Here is a 27,791-nt window from a genome sequence, read left to right as displayed (position 1 = left end):
CTTAGTGTGGAAAAAGAAAGGTCTCACCAATAATTTTTATATTTAGCTGAAATTTTTTATATTTAATGATAAAATAATATTTTCGGTCAATTGAGTTATTACAGTGAATCTTACCTGTTTCTTTTTTTAAACGTGGCTACTGGAAATTAAAAATGACACCTGTGGCTCCCATGATATTTCTGTGGGACAGTGCAGCTTGAAGGGAATGATACTTTGTTTACTTTGAGACACTTACAGATGTAAGTGAGCATCTCGGCCAGGTTCATCACAGCTTAGGGGCCTGAGAACTTTGACTCTGAGACTTCCATCCATGCCACAAAACAGGCATCCAGTGTTTGTTTGAATTTTGTTTCCTCCAGCCAGATGTTGCCTGGAAGGACCCACCCTGATTTATCCTCTGCCGAAATGCCCCCCGCCGCGCCCGCCCCCAGCCCTCTGGGAAACTCCCAGGTTCCGCAGAGACTTGCCAGGTAATAATGACAGGTGTGCAAAGACCCCCCTTCTTTATGCACTTAGTCATAATTATTTACCTTTACCAGGCACCAGAGGTGTGATGGGAGATTAGTTGAACAGAGAGAAGCCTCGGCAAACGGATCACCTTGAAGTTGACCTGTCAGCCAGATTTCACAGCACCTGCTGTACCAGCCTCAGGGTACAGGAAAGACAGCTGCAAATTGTGTCTCCAGGCCACGGTCCAAATCCTTGCTGCTCTCTTCCAGGTTCTGAAAGACAGATTAGAGGCATCTGTAGAGCAGGGGAATTTTTTTTTCCCCGGGAAAGTTTTCCACCTGAATTAGCTTTCATGACACCTTCAAGCCGTCTCTAAGATTCTGGTCTTTTAACACCCTCCCCCAACCCCGTACATTCACACATATATATATGTAAACATTAAAATCCACATCAGAATGTGGATTTTTTTTTTTTTGAGTCCCCTGGAGTCATGGTCCATGAGTCATCTGCTCCCCTTCCCAGGCCCTCTGGAGCAGGGACCCCTAGATTGAAGGCAGTGGGAAAAATCCTGGTAAATCAGGTGTTTCTGCCCATTTGCATAAACTGGGCACCTTGCCTGCCCACCCCACATACTGCTGGGAAGGAGAGAAGACACATTTATTAAAGGGGAGGGAAAATTAGGGCCTTTTCATTAAGATTTTTGAGGTTGGATCAGCTGGCCGGGTGCATGACCAATTTTCTTGGCCCCTTGGAAGCAGCAAAGTGTTTGAAGAATAATGGAGCCCATAGTCCTATAAGTAAAAACCCATTTATCTTGGGAATTTTAAAAAAGTGCTGGCAATGGAAATTTTTCGATGAGATGCACTTCTTCTCGCCTGAGTGTCTTGAATGCCTGCTGGATTTGTCTCCCTGCTAAGGTACTCGCACTTGCAAATCTGTGCTTTTCAAGGTGAGGAGATGAAAATAAAAAAGATTGTGAGATGTATTTTGGGGAGGGCCAAAAACAGGACGCAAATTGGAACCACAGCTTGTGGGACAAGGATGCTGGGTTCGGGGAGGATGTTTGCTTATTTGGTTTGAGAGCAAGCAGCCCATCCCGCCCACTGCTAGGAGCTCTGTACTTTGTTCACATCCCATGGAAACCAAGATTCTCTTTGGAACTCAGCGGGACTGGGTTATTTTTCTCAGCTTAAATTGTTTTTGTATGGTTACCCTCAGTACTCCTTTCTGTTTTGGAATATTTTCATATTTTTATTGAAAAAAAAATTCCCAGAACATCTTGATTTTGAAAAGGCACATTCAGCCAAATAAAGTGCCAAGAACATAAACAAAGTTGCCTCAATATTGCGGCATCACCAGCCAATGTTCCCGGTATGTGCAGAAAAGTTTGAGAACGAGAAAGGAAGGAAAAGGCTCAGTCCTTGCTCCCTAGAAGTGTTTAGACACCTCCCAGTTCCCTCTTTTGACCTCTTCATGACTTTCACTTCTGTGGCTTTGAAGAGAGAGAACTCAGGTTGGAGTAGAGGAGGATGTTAGGTGTGCTGATAATGGAATGAGGCATTTTCAGGATGCGCCTGGGGAGGACATGGAATGAATGGGGGATGGAGAGTTTGTCTCTGAGGGTTGGTCCAGCGACCTTGGGTGAGTGGAGGGTGCACGCATCCCTTTGTGGTCCCCCTACAGCCCACAGAGCTGTGTTGGTACCACCTCAAAGGAGGGACACTGGGGGACATTCTAGGAAGTTCTTCATCAGCTTTGGAAGGTGCAGAGTCTGAAGTCACTGAACATAATTTTGCATCTAGAGAATCTGAAAGATGTTGCACGTGGCATGGGCTCATGGCTTGGGCGCCATCTTGGAGTCCTCATTTGTCTGCATTTCCCACACCCATCCAGTCACCGAGCCTCATCACTCTCCCCTGAGTTGTCTCTATCTACTCTCCCTTTCCAGCCCCATCATTAAAACCCTTCAGCAGCCTCCCTTTGTACTTAGAGTAAAATCCAGACCTGGAGTAAAGCACTGCGTGACCTGGCCCCAGCCCCTCCTCTCCAGCCCCATCTTGCTCCACTTCTCTATGCTCACACCACTCCTGCCACACTGTGTTCAGTTCCTTGAATACTGGCCAAACTTTCTGCTGCCTCAGGACCTTTGCACACACTCTTGCTGCTGCCAGGGACACTGTTTTCTGAATCTTTCCATGGCTCCTTCATTTCCTTGAGGTCTCAGCTGGAGTGTACCCTTCCTGCGGTGGCAGGGGACAGTTTCTACTCACCTCACCCTGGAGGGCTGGCAAAAAGCTCTGTACACACAGAGCCAGTTATAACCAAGTGGTTTGGGATTTCTGGGTGAAAGGAGCTCTATGGCTTCAAGATGTTCCTGTCAAACTCTCCAAGGTGGGAAACCTTACAGCAATACTGCTTGGCAGTTCTTTTTTGGTGACCGTGCAGTTTTGTGTCCATTTGGGCGGAGGGCTCAGAAGAAGCAACCGAGCTGCCAGTGAGCGAGGGGCGTGCCAGGCAATGGGTGTGTGGCAGCCTTGGTCCAGCCTGGCCGGCAGCGCACACACACTCACAGTGGCTCCGGTCTTGTCCTAAAGCTCTGACTGGCCTCTGGTTTGTTATTGGAAGTTGCCCTGATGATTCCCTTTAAATAGATCCTAAGCAAACCTCACAATTTGTTTTTCTTGAAATAGTCCTGAGAGGTGCTTTCCAAGAAACAAGGGAAAAAATGAATTCACAGTGGTGACTTTGATTCTGGAGAAGGCTGTCTGAGCGGAGGGGAATCAGTGGTTCATTACCCACGGCAAAGCCTTTCCTTGTGGCCCAGTGTGTGCGACGGGGAAGACATGGGCCCCAGCCTGGGAAGGAGGCGTGGGATGTGGGCATGCTTTGCAGCTGCTCCTCCAGCATCCTTGGGTAGCCCTTCTGGGAGCCCCTGGGGTCGGGGCTGGGAGAGGGGGTGTATTCGTGTCCTAGGGCTGCTGTAGCAAAACACCATAAACTGGGTGGCTTAAAAAAACAGAACTGTGTTCTCTCATGTTTCTAGAGGCTGGAAGTCTGAAATCAGTGTGTCACAGGACCATGCTTCTTCCATAAGCTCTCGGGGAGGAGACCTCCTTGCCTCTTGCAGTTTCCAGTGGTGGCCGGCAGTCCTGGGCATTACTTGGCTTGCAGCTACGTCACTCCAATCTCTGTCTTCTTTGTCACATGACCTCCCTTCCTCTGTCTCTGTGTGCAAATGTCACTCTCCTTATGTGGACACAAGTCATTGGTTTTAGGGCCCATCCCATCCAGTAGAACCTTGTCTTAACTTGATTACATCTGCAGAGACCCTATTTCCAAATAGGACCCCATTCCCAGGTACCGGGGTTTGGACATTGGCATATCTTTTGGGGGGGACACATTCAACCCACCATAGAAGGGGTCCCCTTGCTCCTAGGCAGGTGGTCACAGCACACGTACATGTCACAGACGTTCGGAGCTGATGAGAAAACATCACCTCCAGTTTGGGTAAGATGTGATTTCACAGTATAGAATGTGTACCTTGTAAAAACCTCTGGAGGTTTGCAGTAAGAGATTGCTGAAACTTAGGAAAACGTCTTCATTCAAAGATTTCCAAATATGTGTTACCTAGGTTACCACGACGGGCTAAATAATGGATCCTCAGAGATGCCCCGGAACCTCTGAATGGTCCTTTACATGGTGAAAGGGAATTTGCCGATGTGATTAAGTTAAAGATTTTGAAGTGAGGAGATTACCCTGGATTATCCGAGTTGGTCCGGCGTCATCACAAGGGTCCTTATGAGAGGGAAGCAGGTGGGCCAGAGTCAGAGAAGGAGATGTGACCATAAGAGCAGAGGTCAGAAATGGAGGGATCTGAGGATGATACATTGCCGGCCTTGGAGATGGAGGAAGGGGCCAGGAGCCAGGTAATGTGGATGGCCTCCAGAAGCTGGGAGAGGCAAGGAGATAGATTCTTTCCTCTGTCTCTGTGTAGACAGAGACCCCAGAAAGAAACAGCCTTGCCGACACCCTCATCCTAGCCCCGTGAGACTGATTTTTCACTTCTGATGAATACATTTATCTTGTTTTAAGCCACTGGGTTTGTGGTAATTTGTAACAGCAGCCATAGAAGACTACCACAGGCACATAGCCCAGTTCAGTGTCTTGTATTAATTTAACAAGCTATCCATCTGTCTGCTCTTTCTACTGACTAACATCTAGAATAGTATGTTGCATGTGGAAGACACTTAGGAACTATTTGTTGGATGAACATTGAGAGCTGATTATATTATATACTCAGTAGGATGCTAGACCCGGGATACATGACTGCCTTTATACCGGCGAGTACAGGGATGAAGTGGATATTAAACAAATACTTGTACAAATAAAGCATACATATTTGTACTGTGTGTGGTGATTGTGTGGTGAGAGCTATGACAGAGAGCACCAGGGAATGATGACAGAGAGAGCGAGGGGACCTAACTTAGATCCTGGGGGTCAGGCAAAGCCGCCTGGGTGCACAGTTGAAATGAGGACCGAACATACCGTCTCTCGATTCCAGTTTCAAAGACAGAAACTTTCTCTGCACCAAGAGGTGACCTGATTGGAGCTCTCCTGGTGTCCATCGTTTTTGTAATGCTGTGAGGTTGTTGTTTGTTCATGGAAGGACGGTAGAGTAGGCTAAGCCTGGCTCCGAGCTCGAGGGGGTGATACATTTCCATCTTCATTCTGGGGCTGATGCACTGAGCGCCTCTTGATCCATTTCCTGGCCTCCCCACGTGACATTTGCTCTCCGGCTAATGTACGGTGGCGTCATCAGCACTCTGCAGGGACGGGAACCAAGTGAGGATGACGAGGTTGGGAGGAGGGACCGCTGCCCCGTCCCCACCGCCTTCCTGGGTCTCAGGCAGGCCTTGATTGGGCTGTTGGAGCTGCAGGCACTTTCTGAAGTGGAGCTGGAGCCCAGGGGTAGATGAACGCTCATTGGGCACCTCTGCACCAGGGAAGGGGACAGAGCTGGGGAGATGACACCAAACAAGGCAGAATCCCTACATCCAAGCATTAGTGATGTGCCGGAGAGGTGAATGCAAACGCACAGAATACGAACCCTGGAGGGTTATTGTAGAAGCATGAAGTGAGACACAGCAAACTGCCCGAGCACCTCAGGGGGACACAGGGTGGGGGGGGCGGGGTGGGGTCTGGAAGGAGGGCAGCAGCTACCATTTATTTTTTATTTTTTTTAATTTTTTGTGGTACGCGGGCCTTTCACTGTTGTGGCCTCTCCCGTTGCGGAGCACAGGCTCCGGACACGCAGGCTCAGTGGCCATGGCTCACGGGCCCAGCCGCTCCGCGGCACGTGGGATCCTCCCGGACCGGGGCGCGAACCCGCGTCCCCTGCATCGGCAGGTGGACTCTCAACCACTGCGCCACCAGGGAAGCCCAACAGCTACCGTTTCTTGAGTGTTTCCTATGTGGTTAGAAGCTGGACACACAGGGACTTCCGTGGTGGTCCGGTGGTTAGGACTCCGTGCTTCCACGGTGGTGGTGGGGCACGTTTCAACCCGTCGTCGGGGAACCAAGATCCCACATGTCGTGCGGCCAAAGAAAAAAAAGTACAAAAGAGAAGCTGGACACACAACATCCCTCCATCCTCAAAACAACATCATCCCATCACTATCATCACCCCCATCTTTTCAGATGCGTCTCAGAGGCGCAATCACTACTCATGCAATCTTAACAGCTGCTAAGATCTGCGCACCATCTATTTACATTCACACCCAGGCTCTTCCCACGGCGTGGATGGTAGATTTGTGGGAAAGATAGTGATCGGGGCTCCTCCTCGGGCCCCCACACAACTCATCCACACCTAACATTTCCTGGAGGTGTGTTTCCTGGCTCAGAAGGGAGCCAAGCCCGGGCAGGCTCAGAACTGGCCCTGAGTGCAACTGGGTGCCTGGGATCACAGGACCTAGACTGTCCATTTTAGGCAACACCAGCAGAGCTTCCAAGGTTAAGCCAACCCCTGCTGACCACAGGGAGCTCACCCCCTTCCTCTGCTGTGAGGCCAGACACGTGCTCTCCGGATGTGCTCCTGGAACCCTCCATTGGGAGCAAAGCTACTCGAGCATGGCAGCAGGAGGCCTGGGTTGCCAGAAGATTCTGCGGGCTGCCACTTGCCACCTGCCAACCAGAAACCCCGAGCTCCCCTTCGCCTACCCTCCCAGTCCTGCCTTATCAAATGGGATCTCGTAGGAATGGCTGGCAGCTCAGCAACCGTGGAGAAAACACCTTAGTCAAACAAAGGCTCTCGGAGCTTGGGCGCAGAGGGCAGAGTTATTTAGCTCCTGGTTACCGCCTCATGACAGCAGTTCATGCTCAAGCTTTGACAGGGGAGACAAACACCCTCCTCCTGAAGGCCCTCCCGCACCCTTCTGGTGAATCATTCCCCCCGGGGCACCCATTTGAGGGAAGACCTTGGCCCTAAGGGCAAACGGCAGCTGGGAGGTAAAGGGCTGGGGGTCTGCTTTGGAGCTAGGCTAAGGAATGTGGGCTGGGCGCCACCCCCAGCCTGGACTTCATCAGCCCGAAAAACCTTCCTCTACCACCAGGCAGGAGCTTCCCTGGCCTTTGTTTAAGCTCCCTTCGGTTCCTGGGCTGGTCCAGAGAGGCCCCTGTGGCCTCTCTCCTCACTGCCCTGCATCCCGTGGTGGACCAGCTTACGTCAGTACCAGACTGCAGTATGACGAAGCCGAGGCGGAGATCCTCACCCCCGGGCCTCAGCAGGAATCCTCGGGAGTTTGTGTTACTGCGGCTGCTACACGGTTAGCAGAACTGGATGTGCCGAGGGCTCAGTTTCGGTCTTGCTTGTGATTGTCTGGAAACTTGGGCGTAATGTGTGTGTGAGGGTGTGGGATGGGAGGAAACGGGAGGTGCTGGGCAGGCAACAGATGGACCCCGGAACTTCCTAGAACTTACCACCCCCTCTGACATCAGCGGTCTACCCGCTCATCCCCTGTGAAGGACGTCGAGTGCCGTGAGGAGAAAGGCCAGGGTCTTATTTTTCCTTGGATTCCCCAGCTCCTGCCACACCCCAAATATCCATAGATATTGTTGACCGCGCGGTGGATGGCTTACAGTGAAGCCGTTGAACAGAGGGGTGATGGGGACTCCGCACTAGCTGCGTCCCCTCCCACGGCACGGCGAGTAGAGGAGCGCCGATGACCTATCTGGAGGTCAGCCAGGTCAGCAGGGTGTGGAGACCTACTGGGTTAGATTTTCCGATTTTCCTCTGAAATAGCAATAATAATAGCAGCGAATTACCCCGTGCCAGGCCCTGCACTGGCTTTCTGCACATGCGCTTTCTCTCTCTCTCTTTTTTACTTTTAATTAATTAATTTGTTCTTGACACATGCTCTTTCTTTTTTAAATTTTTATTTATTTATTTATTTTTGGACATGCACTGTTTTTAAATTTTAATTTTTTGCCCATGCTCTTTTTTATTTTAATTTTTATTTATTTAGTCTTGCACATGCGCTTTCTTTTTTTAAAGATTTTGATTGATTTATTGATTGCCCATGCTCTTTCTAATCCTTATAAAGACATTGCAGGGTAGGTACTGTTGAAGGGTGGGGGAGAACTACCAGAGAGGGCAGGGTCCCAGCTGGAGGGAAGAGTGAATTCCAAGGCCCCAAAGCACACGTGTGCCCAGCGTGTTCTAGGCATAGCAAGGTCAGTGCTGCAGGGTTGGGGAATCAGGAGGAGACGAGATGAAGTGACAGTAGTAGGTGTGTGGGGAACAGATCACAGCGTGCCCTGGAGGCTGTCCCGAGGATTTTGCTGTTCTCCGAGGGAGGTGCGAGCCGCAGCAGGGTTTGGAGCGGTGAGGTGACCCAATCCAGTTTAGGTTTTAGCAGTGTCCTTCTGGCCGCTGGACTGAGGCCACACTGAGGGGACGAGGCTGGAGGCAAGGAGACTGATTAGGAGGCTGTGGAAATAACCCGGGGGAGGGGGATGGTGGCTTGCATCGGGGCTGAAGCAGGGTCAGGCTCTGGATATTCTGAACAGGGAGCCAGTAGGACCTCCTGACAGATGGGATCTAAGGTGTCAGAGAAAGAGCTGTCCTGAGCAACTGGGAGAATGAAGCTGCTGTTCCCTGAGCTGGGGTGATTGGGGAACCCGGGTCTGAGAGAGGAAATCAGGAGCTCTCTTTTGGACAGGATACGCTGGAGATGCTAGTCAGACGTCAAGGTGGTTGGAGCTCTGAGTCTGGAGCTGAGGGGGGAGATCTGGGCTGGAGATAAGACTTTGGTATCATCAGTGGAAGAAAGGTATTTACAGTCAGGACCCTGGAGGAGATCATCAAGGCAGGAGGAAAACCCGGCAGGTGCGTTGCAACCAGGAGAAGGAGGAGGTGAGGAGGAGGTGGGGGGGGAGAGGGAGAGGAGCTGTTTCAGGAGGAAGGGGTGATCAGCTGGCTCACGTGATGCCAGGAGGTCACGTAAGATGAGGACTGAGTTTCAGCCTGGCTCCGTGCGGGCTGAATCTCACAGTAGACCCGACATACTGTGCACTGCGTGGTCCCTCAGAACTTGACGGATGATGGAGGCTAAAAACTGGAAAAAAAAAAAAAAATCACAAGCCCCAGCCCACAGTCTAGTTACTTAACATTGGGTTTCCCCTAAACCACCCCTGCGCTCCCCAGGCCCTGCAGGACTCCCTTCAAGTTCTTGAACTGATGGGCTTCCTGCCCCGAAGCAGGTGCCTTCCTGAGAGTGGAATGGAAAAGGAATTATTCCAGAGGCTGTTATATCATAATTGCCCTAGAGGACCTTCAAGGAAGACTTTTGCAAACCTCCCCCCTTTTTAAAGAAAACCATGACTCTCTAATTCCTCTGTTTTATAATTTAGGGTTTACAGACAGTGCGTGGAGTTTACCTACCCTGGGATTTGACCTATATTAGAACATCACTGCACAGCCCAGCGCGTGGTACTGGAGGAGAAATCCCCAAATAAGGTGGCCTGAACAAGGGCGGGTTCGGTGGAAGTGACCACCGGAGAGGAGGGATTCTGGGCCAGCCTTGGCTCCGGATTGGCCACGTGATCTTAGGTACATCATGGACCACATTTTGCTCATCTGTTAAATGGGAATAACTCTGATTCCCACTACACTTACTCCACAGAGAAAGGACCCAGTTAATATATTGCAAAAGCATTTTGTAAAGTGGGAAACCCACGTAAATGCTGTTGAATGGTGAGCTCCGTGCCTGGAACGTAGTAGGGTGCAATCACTGGAAGCTATTCTCCACTATTCTTGTGCATTTTATGTGAAACTATGAAAAGCACGATAAATCTGAAACACGCTGGGGAGGGGTGATGGGTGGTGAGGGGTGGTGAGTCCATCCTACGAGTCTGGACTTGTCCACCCCTGGGAGACTTGCTATTGGTCCAGCTCCTATTCTACAGAGGAAGGGCTTAGGATGCCCACAAATGTCAATTTCTCCCTTGCTTACCAGCATAGCTCCAATTAAGGTGTGTGCTTCACTGGTCCTTTCATCAAGGATGCTAAGGTAATTCACTGCTGCTCCAGTGAAACAAAGCATCAACATTGCCGTCACCACCAGCATCACTGTGGCCATCAGGATGGTTGGCAAGGCAACGGGTTGGCACCACTAACGGGTAGCACCATTAGTCCTCTTATGCCTTTTCATGATGGACAGTTCTGGAACCAAAAGCATCCACCCTTGAGAAACTCACTTCATCAGATCTGCCTCAGGCTGCACCCCCTTCACCCCTTTCCCACCTATAGTAGCGTGTGGGGTGATGCCTGCCTCCGAAAAAAATACAGATAACATTCCTAGGTGTTCCGAAGTTTTGTGTGAACGTCAGTGTTCCCTTTGTTTTTTGCTACTGCCCTTTAGGTCCTGTGCATTTGTAGATTTTTCCTTTTCTGCCCAGCTTTGGACCATTCATTTGCTTTTGTTCCGGGAGAGGTGTGTCCTGTTGCTACTCACCTCCCTGCTTAATTCGAGATGACTGCTTACCCGCCACATCCACGCTCACCTTCTTCCACGATAACTGAAAGTGGGCTGGGCACACGGCTGTCTAGTTAAAGACCCCACTTCCTAGGATCCCTTGCATCATGATAGGGTCATAGGATTAATTCCTGTAAATAGAGTTTGTGCTAAAGCAGCGTGTGCAACTTCTGGGCCTTTCAGGGGAGAGGTTTGTGCCTCTCATTCTTCTACCCACCACTTCCTTCCTGCTTGTTGGAATGCGTCCTAGTGGTGAACATCTTGGACTAAATGGATGAGGGCAACATCCTTGAGATGACAAAGCCACAAGATGGAAGGCGCCTGTGTCTTGGCATAAGAACTCTGGACTGCTTTACACTTACACAGATATGTGAGAGAGGCACGAGGTTCTAGCTTATTTAAACCCTATTATTTTGAGAGTTTGATGAACCTACCTTCTCTTTGACTGACGCAGTGGATTGTAGGTTCCCTGGGGACAGAAAGCATGGTTTGCTCACTGTTGGGTCACTGGGACTGGCACTAGGGCCTGGCATATAGTATATGCTCAATAAATAGTTGTTGAAAGTATGAAGGAGTTATTGTTCTATTCCAGCATCCTGAATTCTGCTTTCCAAAGACTGGGAGGCTCTTGGCCCATTGCTCACTTGGACGACAGTGGCCTCTCTCACAGGCCAAGTAGGGAACGTCCCCAGGAAATGAAAAGTCAGAGAAGAGCCCCCGTCCCGCTGAAGGACTCTTTGGGAGTGTGAACCTCTAATCAAGCTAGAAGGTGTCACCTTCCTTTCTGCTGAGGACTCATGTGACTCCTCACTCCCTGGGGTCCACATGACCTCTCAGCTCCATAGAGATGATGCCTCCTCCATGCGGGAGGCCCGTTTGGCAGTCAGAGAGATCCAGCAGAGGTAGGAGGCCCACCAGGTACACCTTGAGCTGTGAGGATCAAAGCATCCACTAGGGCCTTATAGATTTTTCAAAGCTCTGACCTTCCCAGGGGACAGCAATCCAGAGTTTGAGAACCTCTCTCGGCCTGAGGTTCTTTTCGATCTGCTGATTGAGTGTGGTCGCTGATGGCCCGTTCTGCAGGATTTTCCTGCCGTGAGCCTTTACTTCCGACTGGGCCAGCCCATGAGCACCAGCCGTGTATCCCGATGCCCAGATTAGAGGAACCACGAGTAACCTCTTCAGCCTCTGCAGACTAGCCCAGCCTGTGGCGATAGTGCTTTCACCTCAGGGCCGTGCGATCCTGTCCCCTCTGCATGAATCCTGCCCCCCCAGTCCCACACTTAACCTGTCAGATCTTGCTTCCCTGTCACTTCCTTGCCCTATCAGGAGTGGATCTCCCTCCAAAGTGCTTTCAAGCATCCTTGCTACTGTTTCCTCTGTTAGACAGTGAGCTCCAGGGACCAGGTCTGTGTCCTGGTCACTTACCTTGGTGCCTGGCTTCTGGGAGTTTCTCACTAAATATTTCTTGAACAAAGGAGGAGACACACAAGTGTCTCTCTCGCCTAGTAGGACCTTAACGCGACCCTTGTTATGTGGCCCCAGCCCTTATTATTGGCGAAAAATACTTTTAGACTCTTGATGATCTCCTTGTTTGCTGGTCCATCCCCTAATCCAGTCCTCTGATCTCTCTGACCCCCAGCACCACAGTGCAGCTTCTTGCCCTAAATTCACGCCCTCCTGGTTGTCACACTGCCAGGAGTCTCCACGCTGGCCAATCCCGTCACCTGGAGTCCTGACACTTTCGTGCAGTTCCTGGCCCAGCCCGCCTACTCCTAGGTACATGTTGTTTCTATCTGAGGCATGCAAGAGGGGGCATGTTAATAAGGACGAGAGTAAGGCCAGCCTGTGATATTCCCAACAGACCCGAATCTCTGGGTGCGTAACACCGCCCTCCATCATACACAGATGACGGGTGACTTTTTTTTTAATTAAACTTTTCATTTTGAGATTATTGTAGATTCATATGCAGTTGTAAGAAATAATACAGAGAGATCTGTGTACCTTGTACTCAGCTTCCCTTATTGGTAACACCTACGCAATTATCATACAATATCACAACCAGGATGTTGACACTGAGACAGTCAAGACAGAATGTTTCCATCATGAGCGTCTACGAATGTCTCTCATGTTGGTCTTTTATAGCCACACCTACTTACTTTTTTAATTTTCTTTCTTGTGGTTACACGGGCCTCTCACTGCTGTGGCCTCTCCCGTTGTGGAGCACAGGCTCCGGACACGCAGGCTCAGCGGCCATGGCTCATGGGCCCAGCCGCTCCGCGGCATGTGGGATCTTCCCGGACCGGGGCACGAACCCGTGTCCCCTGCATCGGCAGGCAGACTCTCAACCACTGTGCCACCAGGGAAGCCCCCTACTTCCATTTTTTAAAAAATTATTTTATTTTTTATTGAAGTATAGTTGATTTACAGTGTTGTGTTAGTTTCAGGTGTATGGTAAAGAGATTCAGTTATATATATATATATATATATATATATATATATATATATATATATACACACACATTCTTTTTCAGATTCTTTTCCCGTATAGGTTATTACAAAATACTGAGTAGAATTCCCTGTGCTATACAGTAGGTCCTTGTCGTTTATCTATTTTATGTAGAATAGTGTGTATCTATTAATCCCGAACTCCTAATTTATCCCTCCCCCTACTTTCCCCTTTGGTAACCACAGGTTTGTTTTCTATGTCTGTGGGTCTATTTCTGTTCTGTATTTAAGTTCCTTTGTATCATTTTTTCTTTTAGATTCCACATATAAGCGATACTCCTCTTACTCACACCCAGCCACCCCCCATCTTTAACTCCCGACAACTGCTAACCTGCCCTCCACATCTATGATTTTGTCATTTCAAGAATTTTGTTAAAAGTGAGCCATATGGCGTGTAACCTTGACTTTTTCACTCAGCATAATTATCTGGAGATTCAACCAAGTTGCTCCATGTATCAACAGTTTGTTCCTTTTGATTGGGAGTTTCGGACTAGCAGATGCAAACTAGCATATATAGGATGGATAAACAATAAGGTCCTGCTGTATAACACAGGGGACTATATTCAATATCCCGTGATAAACCATAATGGGAAAGAGTATGAAAAAGAATATATATATGTATAACTGAGTCACTTTGCTGTGCAGCAGAAATGAGCACAGCACTGTAAACCAACTATACTTCAGTAAAATATATATAAAAAGATAGTTTTTCCTTTTTATTGCTGAGCAGTATGCCATGATGCAGACGTACCACAGTCTGTTAAACCAGTCACCTTGACGTCTGGACGTTTCCAGTCTGGGATGATTACAAATGAAGCTGCTATAAACATTTATGTACAGGTTTTTGCGTGAAGATAAGTTTTTATTTCTCTGGGATAAATGCCCTTTCCTCATCCAGCTGAGCATTTGGGCTCTTTTTTCTTGCATGTCCAGTGAATGCAAAGTAATATTACTATTAGCTAAAGGAAAGCGTAATTGAGAAGGGCAATCTGTTGTCCCTAAATTGTATCGTCTATTCCAAACTAAAGATGAGTGATATTTGTATTACCTTTTGTCTGTAGGCGTCCACACCTCTTCTCCCCCTCTTAAGGATAAACAAAAATCGGCTGTGTGACCATCCTACATACATCACATTTATTAAGCTGTCTCCCTAGCAAGTTAGCTAAACTCTTGGGAACGAAGAGTCATGCCTCAGACATCATGGGCCCCATGACATCTCATTCATGGGACGCTTCCATATTTTCGTGGGTTTACACTCTAACATAAAGTAATAATGTAATAGTGCTGTCATCGGCAAAATGAAAGATCCTGGGACATTACGCGTGGGTCAGGCTTTGGGCTGTCTTTCTACAGGGTTGATGGATTTGCATGGATCTGGCCCTTCTATCTCATTCCGTCCTGCTGGGGACCAGTGGCTCATCTTTGAGGCAGATGGCCAGGGTTAAGGGTGGAATCTGAGGCCATGAGTTGGAGTGAAATTAACTGCTCCCTTCACATGGGGATTGAACCCCTGACCTTCACCTCATTCACATGGCACTCCAACACAGCAATTCCCAACCTCAATTTTATATCACCCCAGGGTGTTTCCACTTATCTCAAGAGGGAGCTGTGGAATTCCCCAAACAAAATAAATTTTAGTTCGCTTTCATTTAGACATTAAATATGGACTGTACAGGCAGTACTTTGCAGAAGTGCAGGAGAATGGCTGATGTTAAAAAATTAAGCCACCATGGTGAGCTGGTACCCAAACACCCTGAAACACCTTCTCTAACCCACTGAGCCAGTCTGGGGAGGCAAGCGTCTATATATTAGTAGCAGGCATGGACGGCTTGTAAATTATGGGGGGAAAACAGCCCACTCCTACCAAACGTCTGCCTTTCATAGGGACTGTTTCACGGGGTCGGCTGGGCGCACTCTAACTCTGCCTGGGCCTGATGGGCCCAGCTCAGCTCCCGTCCAGCCAGGCTCTCCTTTTTTCTTCCTAGAGTCTGTGATGTTTTGCACAGTCTTAGGAAGTTGCTGCAGGAACAATTTGTGATTTATTAAGATAATAAATTGGGCTTTGTTGTCGAGGCTTCTTCCTGGGTCAATACACAAGATTTATCACTCCCATGCCCGCTTGGGAAGCATGTGGCTCAAAGGGTTCCAGTGCCTCTGGCCACTGGCTGATTTTGGAGGCGAGCAGGTGCTTTGCCGGGCAGGCCGGCAGCCTAAGTGTAATGCAGGGGAAGGAACAGTGGGGATCAGTTATTTAATAAACATCTTCAAAACTCTTCATGGTAGTTTACTGATAACAGCCACAGGTATTTATTAAAGGATAATACTTATAGCTCCTTATAGTGGTGGTGCGCTTTGTAACTTCTAAAAGACTTTCACATACATTATCTTATTCGTTTATCCTTTACACACCTGTCAAGAATTACTATGCTTATATTGTTGATGTGCAAACAGATTCAGAAAAACTGAGTGACTTGCCCAAGGTCACACAGCTCGTAAATCTTGGATGTAAGACCAGCTCCCATGGCGTCTCATATCCTGTATCCCTTTCACTATATCACTCTCAGTTTATCATCAACATCCATTTGATTTTGGCAAGAAAGGGTCTAGTATCTCCATTTTGCAAGAAGAACAAATTGACACAAAGATGTACTTAAATTTTGGGGCTCTGCCTCTCTTTTTCTGATGGCATTATGTCCCTTTCTTGTTGAAGGGCGAGGAATTCTTTTGCGGACTAATTTCTGCTCTCAGAGTCCAGAACCTCCACAGTCACTGTCACTACCATGGTGGTCATTTGGCTCCAATGTGGCCTCCGCATCCAACAGGGGCTTACGCTGGCTACTTTTGGGCTGGGAGGAGGAAGCAATTGGACAGTTCCTTTGCATCTACTTAAAATTGCTCTTTCAACTTCATGATCTCAAGGCCCTGCTGGCAAAACACTCTCCTTCCCAGTCCTTCAAGGATGGGATTTTTGTTCTAGGTCTTTCTGAACAAAGTCTCATTCTGTGAAATTCTTCTAATCCAGTGAGCTGAGAGCGCACTTTCCCAATTGGGCCCTTAGACACACTGCTCCCCCCCAAGTGATTAATTTCTCCAAGGAACATTCTCTTCCCCACCCAGAAGAGAGTTTGACCTCCTCTGAACATCTCTCCATTTATTGTTTAGACTTTGATTGGAACTTATGTTGTAGTAGGAAACTGTCATTTTAATTTATTTTTAAAAAAATAGATGTATTTATTTATTCATTTTTGGCTGCGTTGTGTCTTCGTCACTGCGCGTGAGCTTTCCCTAGTTGCGGTGAGCGGGTGCTACTGTTCACTGTGATGCACATGCCCCTCGTTGCGGTGGCTTCTCTTGTTGCGGAGCACGGGCTCTAGGCGCGCGGGCTTCAGTAGTTGTGGCTTGCGGACTCTAGAGCACAGGCTCAGTAGTTGTGGTGCATGGGCTTAGTTGCTCCGCGGCATGTGGGATCTTCCCGGACCAGGGCTCGAACCCGTGTCCCCTGCATTGGCAGGCGGGATCTTAACCACTGCACCACCAGGGAAGTCCCCAAAACTGTCATTTTTTAACTGCCCGGTATCTACATCCTCTTCCTTGAAGGAATTCACTGTGGGGCACAGAGCAGCCTGGGCAAAAGCATAGGACTGAGCTTGGCCCAACCTGAGTGAGTGCGAGATGACCCCACTAGGATGCCAGCTCTGTGAAGGCAGACGGTTTTGTCTTTTGGGTTCATGCCTGAATCTGCTGTTCTAGAACAGTGCCAGCCTCCTCCTAGATTATTTATTCAGTGAATAAGCTAACAATGCAAGGATGATGAGATTAGAACTGAGAGTGGCCAGCGTGGTGGGGACAGCCCAGTAATCACAGCTGTGTCCATTGATGGCATAAGTTTGTCTCTCCTTCCTGGATCCCTTGGTTGAAGACCATTTACTAAGCCTGCTCCTTTAACCTCCCCAACAGTTCCATTTTCTGCTTGAGTTATCCAGAGTTGGTTTCTGAGGCATGCAACCTAGAAACCTGATGGATATTAATTGGATAGGGTTGATTAACCATGTATATACATTTTATCTAACTTAGACTGTAAACTTATGGACGGTACCATATCTCATTATCCTGTAGAATGGTGCTTGGCAAATAATGACAAGGCATGTTTGCAGATGGTGATGAAGATGCTCTAATATCATTTTCAAGGCCAGGCATCTGAGAGGTTGGGTGTTCAAGGACTGTCTTCTCTATGTGCACATGCGTGCACATTTACACACTCACACATGCGTGCATTCTCATTTCTGAGACACCATTTGCAAGAGGCCATTTGGGTAATGCAGCGGGCCCACTGAATCCGGAAGAAATTCAAGGCCATGGGCCAGCTACACCACGGAAGCCCCACACTCAGCCAGACGTTGTCATTGGCAAACCAAACCTGAAAGCTGTCACCAAATTCTGGTCCCTGGCAGTCCCGATGCAACAATGTGCTGAGAGACAAAAGAAGTAGAAACCCAAGTGGAGATAGCCAACGTGTCTTTTCGGGCAGCCAGCAGCTGCACAGAGGGTCAGCACAGACACCGGCAGAGAAGAACATTCTCCCGGCAGGACTCCATCTCCAAATTAGGCACCACTTCAGAGAACCTCAGCCTCATACCTTATGGGATTTATTTTTTTCAAAGATCTAACATTTGTTCTTAGTTATTCTTAATAAATAACTAAGTGTAGCACCATTTATTCACTCACTCACTTATTCGTTCATTTTTTCCTTCGTTCAATGAAACCTTTGTCATCTATGTGCTGGGCCCTTTCTCTGGCCCCAGTTGATGACAAGAACTCTGGAAAGCAGGTAAACCCTTCTCACCTTTGCATACAAAAGACGAAGAAACCCAATTAGATAGAGCCATCTCCCCTGGCTCATTGATATCAGAACTTAGACTAAGACGCATATTCTAATTCTTTTCTTAAATTGAAATATAGTTGATTTACAATGTTGTTTTAGTTTCTGGTGTACAGCAAAGTGATTCAATTTTATATATATGTATTCTCTTTCATATTCTCTTCCATTATGGTTTATTGCAGGATATTGCATATAGTTCCCTGTGTTATACAGTAGAACCTTGTTTATCTATTTTATATATAGTATTGTGTATACGTTTATCCCAAACTCCTAATTTATCTAATTTATCCCTCTTCCTCCTTCCCCCTTTGGTAACCATAAGTTTGTGTTCTATGTCTGTGAGTCTGTTTCTGTTTTGTAAATAAGTTTATTTGTATCATTTTTTTTTTTAGATTCCACGTATAAGTGATATCATATGATGTTCGTCTTTCTCAGTCTGACGTAGTTCACTTAGTATGATGATCTCTAGGTCCATCCATGTTGTTGCAAATGGCATTATTTCGTTCTTTTTTATGGCTGAGTAGTATTCTATTGTGTACATATGTACCACATCAGATATTCTAACTCTTAGTTCTGAGCAGTAGCTCCTGCACAAGTAATTATTGAGAAATACTGATTAGGAAAAGTACTCTTACCTGGCAGGTAATGTTATTTTAGTTTATAACTCTCAAGATACTACTATGGAAGTGTGCAGTGATTTTGCAGGGTGGCTTTGAGTTACCTCATGGTGTTACCAATCATTCCAAAATTCTCCAAAAAATGCATTTTAGTTTGAATTGCATAATATATCATTTAGCTGGATTTCCCCCAGGTAGGGGTATGAAGCTGCGGTAGAGGACATTGTCTCAGCATCATGGGCAGGCAGGTAGGGCCCACGGCTACAAATTTCCAGGCTCTGGGCCTGAACAAAGTAGAGGCTTGATAACTTGGGGTGGACAGAGCTTGGAACTACCATCAGGAGAGCTTATCCCATAGAAAAAGAGAAACTTGGGTAAAAAAGCAGGGGGTTATCCCAAGTGGGAAGAGTTCAGAGATGCTACCAGGTTGCAGGATGGTTTTCCCAATTTGAATGACCATCAGAATCCCTTGGGGTTCTTTTTACAGCTATAGATTCCTAGGCCCCTCTCCTTAAAGATTTTACTCAGTGGATCTGGGTTGAGGCCAAGGAATCGGCATTTTTAGCCAGACCCCCAGCTATTTTTTTTCTAATCAGGAAAGATTTAGGTAAACTCTGGGTTTGAAGGTGTCGCCTCTCAAAGTGAAGAAGCAACTTGACAAAGCCAGGTCTCAGAGGGGGTGGGGGTCTGCCCCCAAAAGGCACAAACCACAACCAAGCCTTTTAGAAAATGGGAATTGACAAAAAGCAGCTGTAGTCCATATTGCACGATGACTTCCAGAAAGCAGCCGAGTCTGCAGATCCCTCTTCATAAGCAGGATGGGTGGTCTGTGTGCTCCAGGCCATCACAGCACCCACATTATTATCCAGGTGCCCCAGTGAGCCATTCCCCCGTCACCCGGAGTCTCAGGTAGGGTTTCCCTTGGACTCTCCCTGCTCGGGGACTGACAGTCTGCAAGGGCTGCTGCCTGCCCTGCATCCCTTTTTCATTAAAGTCCCAGCTCTACCGACCTTCTCTGGATCAAATGACTACATTTCCCTGTCTTGGGTCCTCCTGGGGACCTGCCTCTGGGTCTCCTGTGGGGAAGTCAGAGGCATGAGCTTGTCTGGGATGACAGAAGCTGCGTCTGTGTCCTCATCCTGACCACACCCACCAGCAGCTAATCCCTCTGTAGGTGTGAGGACCACTAACCTCGAAAATTCCCAGGTTTACTGCTGAACAGTGTGCCCAAGAAGGGGACTGGCTGCTTCTGCAAGCAGCCAAGCCCAGATAATCCCAGAAGTAAACAGTGAAATAGCTGAAATCCTTTAGAGTGAGAACAAAGCAGCTACCATTTATTCAGCCATCCTCCGCTTTCTTTTTTTTTTCCTTTGTAAATTTATTTATTTATTTTTGGCAGTCTGTTTATTTATTTTTGGCTGGGTCAGTTGCTGCGCGCAGGCTCTCTCTAGTCGCGGAGAGCGGGGGCTACTCTTCGTTGCGGTGCATGGGCTTCTCATTGCAGTGGCTCTTCTTGCTGCGGAGCATGGGCTCTAGGCACGCGGGCTTCAGTAGTTGTGGCTTGCAGGCTCAGTAGCTGTGACTCGCGGGCTTAGTTGCTCCGTGGCATGTGAGATCTTCCCGGACCAGGGCTCGAACCCGTGTCCCCTGCATTGGCAGGTGGATTCTTTACCACTGCGCCACCAGGGAAGTCCGTCTCTGCTGTCCTTTTCACATACATTATTTCATTTGTATCTCAGAGCAATCCTTTGAGGTGGTTGTTATTATACCCATTTTATAGATGAGGACAAACTCAGCATAGTTAAGTAACTTGCCACTGTCACACAGCTAGCTAGTAAATAAACTTTTTAAGATTGAAGTAGAATGGACATAAAGAAAGCTGTAGTGTGCTACTTAATGGATTATCACAAATGTGAACTCACCTGTGTAACCATCATCCAACACAGGAGTTAGAATATTACCAGCATCGGAGAAATCCCTCCACCCCTTCTCCAATAGCCACCTCTTCCCCGATGGCAACCATTTTGGTCACCAAAGATTAGATTGCGTGTCTGTTGATTTTGTAAAAGTGGAATTGTACATCATGCATTCTTTTTATCTGGCTTCCCCCACCCCCAACTCAGTATTATGTCTGTAAAGTTGATCTAATGTTGTTAAGGATGCAAGTCGTTTTCTCATTTTTAATGCTGTAAAAATTTCCTTAGTATACATCTACCACGATTTATTTATACATTCATCTGCTGCTGGTCATTGGGTAGATTTTAATTTGGGCCTATTACAAATAATGCTGCTTGGAACATTCTTGTATACGTATGTTGGTGTATACATTTCTGTGTGGTGTAGACCAAGGAATGGAATTGCTGGGTCATAGTGTGTGTGTGCGCATATGGTCAGCTTTAGTAGATACTGATAGTTTTGCAACGTGGCTGTACCAGTTCGTACTCCTAACAAATATTGGGTTGGCCAAAAAGTTCATTTGAGTTTTTCCCTAACATCTTTCCAGAAAAACCTGAACGAACTTTTTGGCCAACCCCTAACAGCTATGAGATTTTTTTGGCGGGGGGGTGGGGGGGATCTGCATTCTCACCAACACTTGATATTGTTGGTCTTTTTATTTTTGCCATTCTGATGAGTGCATTTTACCTTGCATTTCCCTGATGACTAATATAATTGAATACATTTTCAAATGTTATTGGTCATTACTGGCCTGTTTGGGTCTTTTCCCCATTTTTCTATTGGGTTGTGTGTCTTTCTTGGTGATACGTAGGAGTTTTTTGTGTTTTCTGGATATGAGTTCTTTGTCAGTCATATGAATTACAATTATCTTGTTCTCTGTGGCTGCCCTTCTCACTCTTAATTTTTTTGATGAAAAGAAGATCCAAATTTTAATGTAGTCTAATTTATTGATGTTTTCTTTTTTAGAGTCTGCTTTTTGTTTCTGTTGTATAAAAATAGGGACTACATGACTACATATGTAGGAAATACACAACAGTTTGTGGAAAAACTGTCAGAATTAATAAGTAAATCAAGCAAGGTTGACTTCTTTTATTGAACAACTTTGTTTTATTTACTTATTAATTCTGACAGTTTTTCTACAAACTATTTTTTATTTTCTACATATGTAATCATGTAGTCTATAAATGATGTCAATTTTATTTTTTTTCTTTCCAATTCTTAAAATTTTATTTCTTTGCCTTGCTTTATTGCAAAGGCTAGGACCCCCAGTTCAATAATGAATAGAAATGAAGACAGGGATCCTCCTTCTTTTGTTCTCAATACTGGGAAAAGGTATCAATATTTGAACATTAAGTATGATATTTACTAGAGATATTTTTGTAGCTTCTCCATCTTATTAAGTTATCACCTTTCTATTCCTAGTTTCTTAAGAGAGTTCTTGTTTCCTTTTACTGTCACTGAGATTAATTTTAGCAAATGATTTTTTCAGAATCTATTGAGTTGATCAATGATTTTCTTCCTTATTCTGTTACTATAGTAAATTATATTAATTGATTTTTGAACATTGAGACAATCTTGCATTCCTGAAATAAAACCTATCTTGGTTGTGACGTATTATCTTTTTCATACACTGTTAAAGCCAATTTGATAATATTTTGTTTAGTATTAGCATTCATGTTCAGGAGAAAGAAATGACCCGTCATTTTCTTTCCCAGTCAGACTTTGATATTAAGTCTTTGATATTGCTCTCAAAAATGAGTTGAGAGGTCACTTGTTTTCTATTCTTTGAAAGAGTTTGTGTAAGATGAATGTCATTTTGTCCATAAGTATTTGGAAGAATTCACTGGTGAAGCCATCTGGTCCTGGAGTTTTCTTTGTAGAAAGATTTTGTTATTATGGATTTCATTTATTTAAAAGATATAAGACTATAAATTGGTTCAGAACAGCCTCTTATTTAATAGCTGTAGGCTATAGTGTGATGTCTTCTTTTTCATTCCTGATATTGATTATTTGTTCCTCATCCTTTTTTAAAGAAATTAGTCTTGTCAGGAGCTTATCAATTTCGTTAGTCTTTTTAAAAGACAATTTTTGGCTTTGTTGTTTTTCTTTGTTGCATTAGTGTTTTCTACTTCATTCATTCCTGCTGTTGACTATTTCCATCCTTGTATTATCTTAGGGTTTAATTTGTTGTTCTTTTAGTAAAATCTTAAGATAGGAACTTGATTCATTGTTTCTTCAAACTTTCGTTTTCTCCAGTGATGCATTTAAGGCTACAAATTTCTCTTAAGTGTGCTTTGGGTGCATCCCATAAGTTTTGATGTTTTAGTTTTACAGTAAGTCCCCTACATATGAACGAGTTCCGTTCTGAGAGCATGTTCATAAGTCCAACAAAGTTAGCCTAGGTACCCAACTAACACAATCGGCTATATGGTACTGTACTGTAACAGATTTATAATACTTTTCACACAAATGATACATAACAAACAAACAAACACAAAACATAAAGAAAACATTTGTAATCTTATAGTACAGTACCTTGAAAGGTACAGTAGTACAGTACAACAGCTGGCATACTGGGGCATGTTCACATCTTTGAAAGTTAGCAACTTGAAGGTTCGTATGTAGGGGACTTACTGTATTATCTTTTCATTAAAATATTTTCTAATTTCCATCGTGATTTCTACGTTGATTCATGGGTTATTTAGAAATGTATTGCTTTGTTGTACATCCCATTGATCTAATCAAGGACTGAGCTCTTTAAAGATGATTCGGACTTCCTGCAGGCTGACCTCTTTCTGGATCATGCTTTCTTGGGGACTTTCAACTGAAAGTCTGAGGTATTTCACTTGGCCCTCCCCCCTTGCTGGACCCTGAATTCCTTTTTTGTGACCCCAGCCCCATAGACTCCTAGAAGCTCTGCTCAACTTCTCAGCCACTGCTTGGGAACTGACAAGTGCTGAGGAGAAAAGCAGCTGGGACTCCTCTCTCAGCTCATGCTTTCTTTCTGAGATTTTTAGCTCCTTAGTTTCTCACTGCCCTGGTGATTTTTTGATGGCTTCAACTAGATTGAAAAAATACATCTTGTCGATGTTTGCCAGTGTTTTCGGCAGGAGGGTATTCTGTGACAAGTCAGCCTGCCGTTACCACCAGGGAAGATGCCCTAGAGGCAGGATTTGGGTGCAGGTCCCTGCGCGCCCAGACCCAGAGCTGAAGCTGCCTCCTGGCAGGTGGAGCGGCTGGGGGAGGGGAAACGCAGAGTTCAAAGGCAACGTGAAGCCATCCTTGCTGCTCTCCTTGACCTTCCTCATTACTATTGATCTAGTCCTTTGGATTAAGCATTGCCATTTATCTAACCTCAGTTTTAAAATGTGCTAAATACAAATTTTCGGATGTCTTAATAGAATTCATCTTTCTTGGTTACTCCCTTTCTAATGTTTGTTCACAGGGCCTCTGGGGCCCCTGCTACCTCTTTCCCAAGTTCATCCTTTCCTGGTCTGAAACCAGTATAGGAGGGAAACAAAAGTAGAATCAAACTGTCCTGGAATTCTTTACCTCCCTCAGTAGACTTGGCTGGCCCCTGCATGGGATCTCCTGCACAGGTTCCCAAGGAGCTGTTCTTAAGACTCTCCCACAGCGGTTTCTTTTCTGTGGATGTGAATGCCATGACCAGCTACATCCCCGTTTTTCTTTGGCTGCCAGGAAGCCCAGAGTGTAGAGTGCAATTTACGGTTCAACGCTAGCAACTACATCAATGCACTGACACTGAATGTGACTTTTCCTCCCTGGCTGGACTTTCCCCTCTTATTTCTTTCTTCCCCTTGCTCTGAATTTTCTTTATTTCTCTATATTTATCCTGTGATTGTTTCTTCCTGTGTGCCTTTATATGAAACTTGAGTCACGTCAATTCTGCCAACCTCTTCTGTCAAACTTGGAGTTTTTATTTGTGTTTTAAAATGTTCACGTCTGGAGGCATTTGATAGACAGTAGAATGGATCTTGGAGAAACAAAGATATGGACAGTATTGCAATTTCTAGAATTTATGGTAAAATTGAATTTTCGTGACTCTTTGCCATATGTATTTTAAGAGTTTTCATAACTCTATATCTCTTGATTTATGGGAAAGACACTTTTCAAAATTAAAATTAATAAACAGTGTTCTCTGATTAACCAGGAGTAAAGGTAGATGGATGAATCTGTCCATCCTGTCCACCAAGCATGAAAACTTGAAGATCAATTTTTCAAGTGCATGGACAAATTAAAGAATTTACAGGGACTTCCCTGGTGGTCCAGTGGTTAAGACTCCATGCTTCCAATGCAGGGAGCATGGGTTCTATCCCTGGTTGGGGAACTAAGATCCCACATGCCTTGCGGCCAAAAAACTAAAACACAAAACAGAAACAATACTGTAACGAATTCAATAAAGACTTTAAATATGGTCCACGTCAAAAAGAAAAATCTTAAAAAACAAAAAAGAATTTACACATCAAAACCAGAAACTATAATGTTACTACTCATTTTTGCAATAGACCAGTATGGAAATGCTATGTGTTTTTCCTTTTTTCCAAAAAGTATATTCATGTAACTAAAATGTAATTAATGTAATTATAGGTACTAATCCATTACATTTGTTCGGTACTAGAATATTTACTGTATTCTTAAATTTTTCTGATTGGCATAACCATCTGCAGAAAGGTCAGAAAAAGACTCTCCACTTTTCTTTTCTAACCATTATCATTGTTGCTGCACTTATGATTATTAATAAAAATAATGTTGTCATATAGGAGCAGGGGCGATGCAGTGTCTTGCCTGGGGGTCAGTCCATGAGGCCTGCCACTGGGCACCCGGTAAGGGCTGAAGAAATAGCTGCTAACCTGTGTTCTGGCGTCCTGATGCTCCGTCTCTGCATCCTGTGTCCTGCATTCTGCTTTCTCAAGGATGAGGCAGTTCTCTGCACATGGTTCCTCAGGCTGATGCTTTAAAATTTCATCTGCCTTGGCCTTTGTTATCGAGTTCAGTGTCCCAGCAAGTCCACCCAGGGCCTGGCCAGGGCAGGCTCTGTGTAAGATGCTTTCTGTGCGTCATCTCCCAGCCAGGGAGCTCCACTCAGCTGCCTGGGCAGCACGCTCAGCCCAACCCCTTCTTACTTGTGGTCTTAAAGCAGGTCACTTCACGTCTCGGTACCTCTCTCGGTCAAACCCAGGTAATAGTATTTCCCAAATACAGAAAGGGTTTTCTTTATGCCCCGTGAGCTCCTCAGATGGAGCGCCACGGCAAGGCCCCGTGCGGCCTTGGGCTGGGGTGTTGCCGCCATGTGATTAGGTAACTTGAGATGCTGCTTGTTACGCTTTGCCTGGACTCAGTGTGAGGCTGTCACAGAGCTCCGGGAACTCTCGGTGACACCGAAACCCTGCCGTAAGCTGGAATTGCCTTACACTTCCATAAAGCGCACCAGAAAAGAGCAGCAGTGTTGACTAACCCAGTCCTCAGTTAACATTCTCATTTGACTTCCTCTGCTGGGTACAAGACGGGTAAGTAAGACATGACCCAGTTACAGGTGACAGGAGCAAAACCAACACTCACAGCCCACTGAGCTGGGGGGAGGGCAGCTTTCCCTGCGAAAGGTAGCAGCTCCCCAGGAGGAATCAGGCCAGACTGGGCAGGGCTGGGCCTTTCGCTGTGCAGAGAGGGGCAAAAACCAATAGCCCTCGTGTGCTGAGTTCCTGCTAGGTGCCGAGAGCTATGCTAGGTATGTCTTTCTCCTCTGAAGCCTCCAGACAGCTGGATTAAATCCTATCAATATTCTAAAGACCAAAACAAACAAAAAACCATCCACTCAACGTTATACATTTTTCATCATCATGGAAGCTTACCCATTTGGGACCATAATCCCAAGCCTGAAATTTTGGCCTGGGGCTTCCTCTCTGATCCTGAGGCTTTAGGACCACACAGCTTGGGTCTGCAGACTGCAAAGGGGAGGCTTCCTTTTCTCATTCTGATGCAGACCTCCAGAAGTGGCCCTACAGCCACAGGCAGCCTCCCTCCTCCCGCGGTCTTGGCTAGGTCTCCCTGAGCCTGACAAACTTTTACCCAGAACCCTCTGATCCGGGTTTGACTAATGAAATCCAAATCCCAGTGGGTTCACTCATCTGGCTGCTGTGTTGCAGGCCGTCAAAGGCAGAGTCTTGGTTGTGTTTTCTTTTGAGCTGCTTATAAACTTGAGGTGGGGGGGAAGGGTTGGGGGAAGGGGTCGTAAGGGACCCTGGAATCAGAGAAGATGCAGGAGATTATCTTCTTGTCTTGGGGTACTCTGGGCACCTTAAGGCAAGTATGGTGTGCTTGGAGAGAGGGGACAGATTGCTGAAGGATGGCCCTTGGGCAGAGAAGAGGGAGGGTCCCTGGGACGGGCTGCTAGTGTCACAGCCCCTGTGGCCCTCTGGAGGCAGGGGCTCGCAGAGATTCCAGGTAAGAAGACATCTCTGCTGCCTGGTGAGGAATTTATTGTGTTAAGTGCTGGGAAACATGCTTAGTTGAACTGACACTCTACTGCTGAGCATGTGTGTGTGTGTGTGTGTGCGTGCGTGTGTGCGTGTGCGTGTGTGTGTGTGAGCTGTTGTTATGGAAACCATGGAGAGAAGAGAAGCAGAACGCTTTAGATGGGAGCTGTGTTCCCCTGGAGTCTGTGTGCTCCGTGCTGATTGGCTGGGCCCTCCAGAAGAGGTTGCATATTATTCGGGAAGCTGTTGTTGCCCAGAGAGCCCTGGGCTGACTTGCCCCCTCGGGAGCTGATGTTTAGGGAAGAGTGGAAGCAGCTGGTTTATGGAAGCATCAAACAGCGTGAGCTGTGGAATCCTCCAGATCCCAAATGTGTCTGGCCAAGCACCCTTTCTTCTAGATTTCAAACTCCTCTGCGTTTCAAAAGCAATTTCGTTTAAATGGCTTATTCCTCTTACTCCTAACTCTTGGGAAGCTACAACTTGCAGGCAATAAAGAGGGCTCCCCGAGATCCATTCAGTAAGTGTGTTGTGAGCCAGACACGGGGCCGACACTTGCACGCCATCGGGGGTGTGGTAGACCAGAAGTCAGATGTCTGATTCCCTGCAAAGAAACACAATATGCAGGTGCGGGGCTCTGCAATCCACTGGCCTAGGTCTCGAGGCAGCTGATTTTGCAACTTTCCATTTCTTACTGAGCCAGCATTGTTTGCTACTTGGGATACATCATTGACATGCGGGGCCTGGGAAGTGTGTCAGTTTATCTTAACAACGAAGCCATGGGGCCCTCTTCCGTAAATCCTTCTTGAATAGATGCTTGCATGAATGAATGAATGAATGAATGGGCTCGTTGTGTTGG

General features: G+C 46.4%; 1 long non-coding RNA gene across 1 annotated transcript; it reads right to left on the bottom strand.

The window, feature by feature from the left end:
- Positions 1-90: 90 nt before the first annotated feature.
- LOC132507459 (uncharacterized) lies at positions 91-25,859 on the bottom strand. The gene is made up of 3 exons (XR_009536201.1): positions 25,313-25,859; positions 4,996-5,273; positions 91-722 (listed from the first exon to the last, which is right to left on the bottom strand). It is a non-coding gene; the product is annotated as an uncharacterized LOC132507459 (long non-coding RNA).
- Positions 25,860-27,791: the final 1,932 nt, after the last annotated feature.

The sequence above is a fragment of the Lagenorhynchus albirostris genome, chromosome 16 (genome assembly GCF_949774975.1).
Source record: "Lagenorhynchus albirostris chromosome 16, mLagAlb1.1, whole genome shotgun sequence".
Lineage (NCBI taxonomy): Eukaryota > Metazoa > Chordata > Mammalia > Artiodactyla > Delphinidae > Lagenorhynchus > Lagenorhynchus albirostris.
This window is presented reverse-complemented; position numbering and strand designations above follow the sequence as displayed.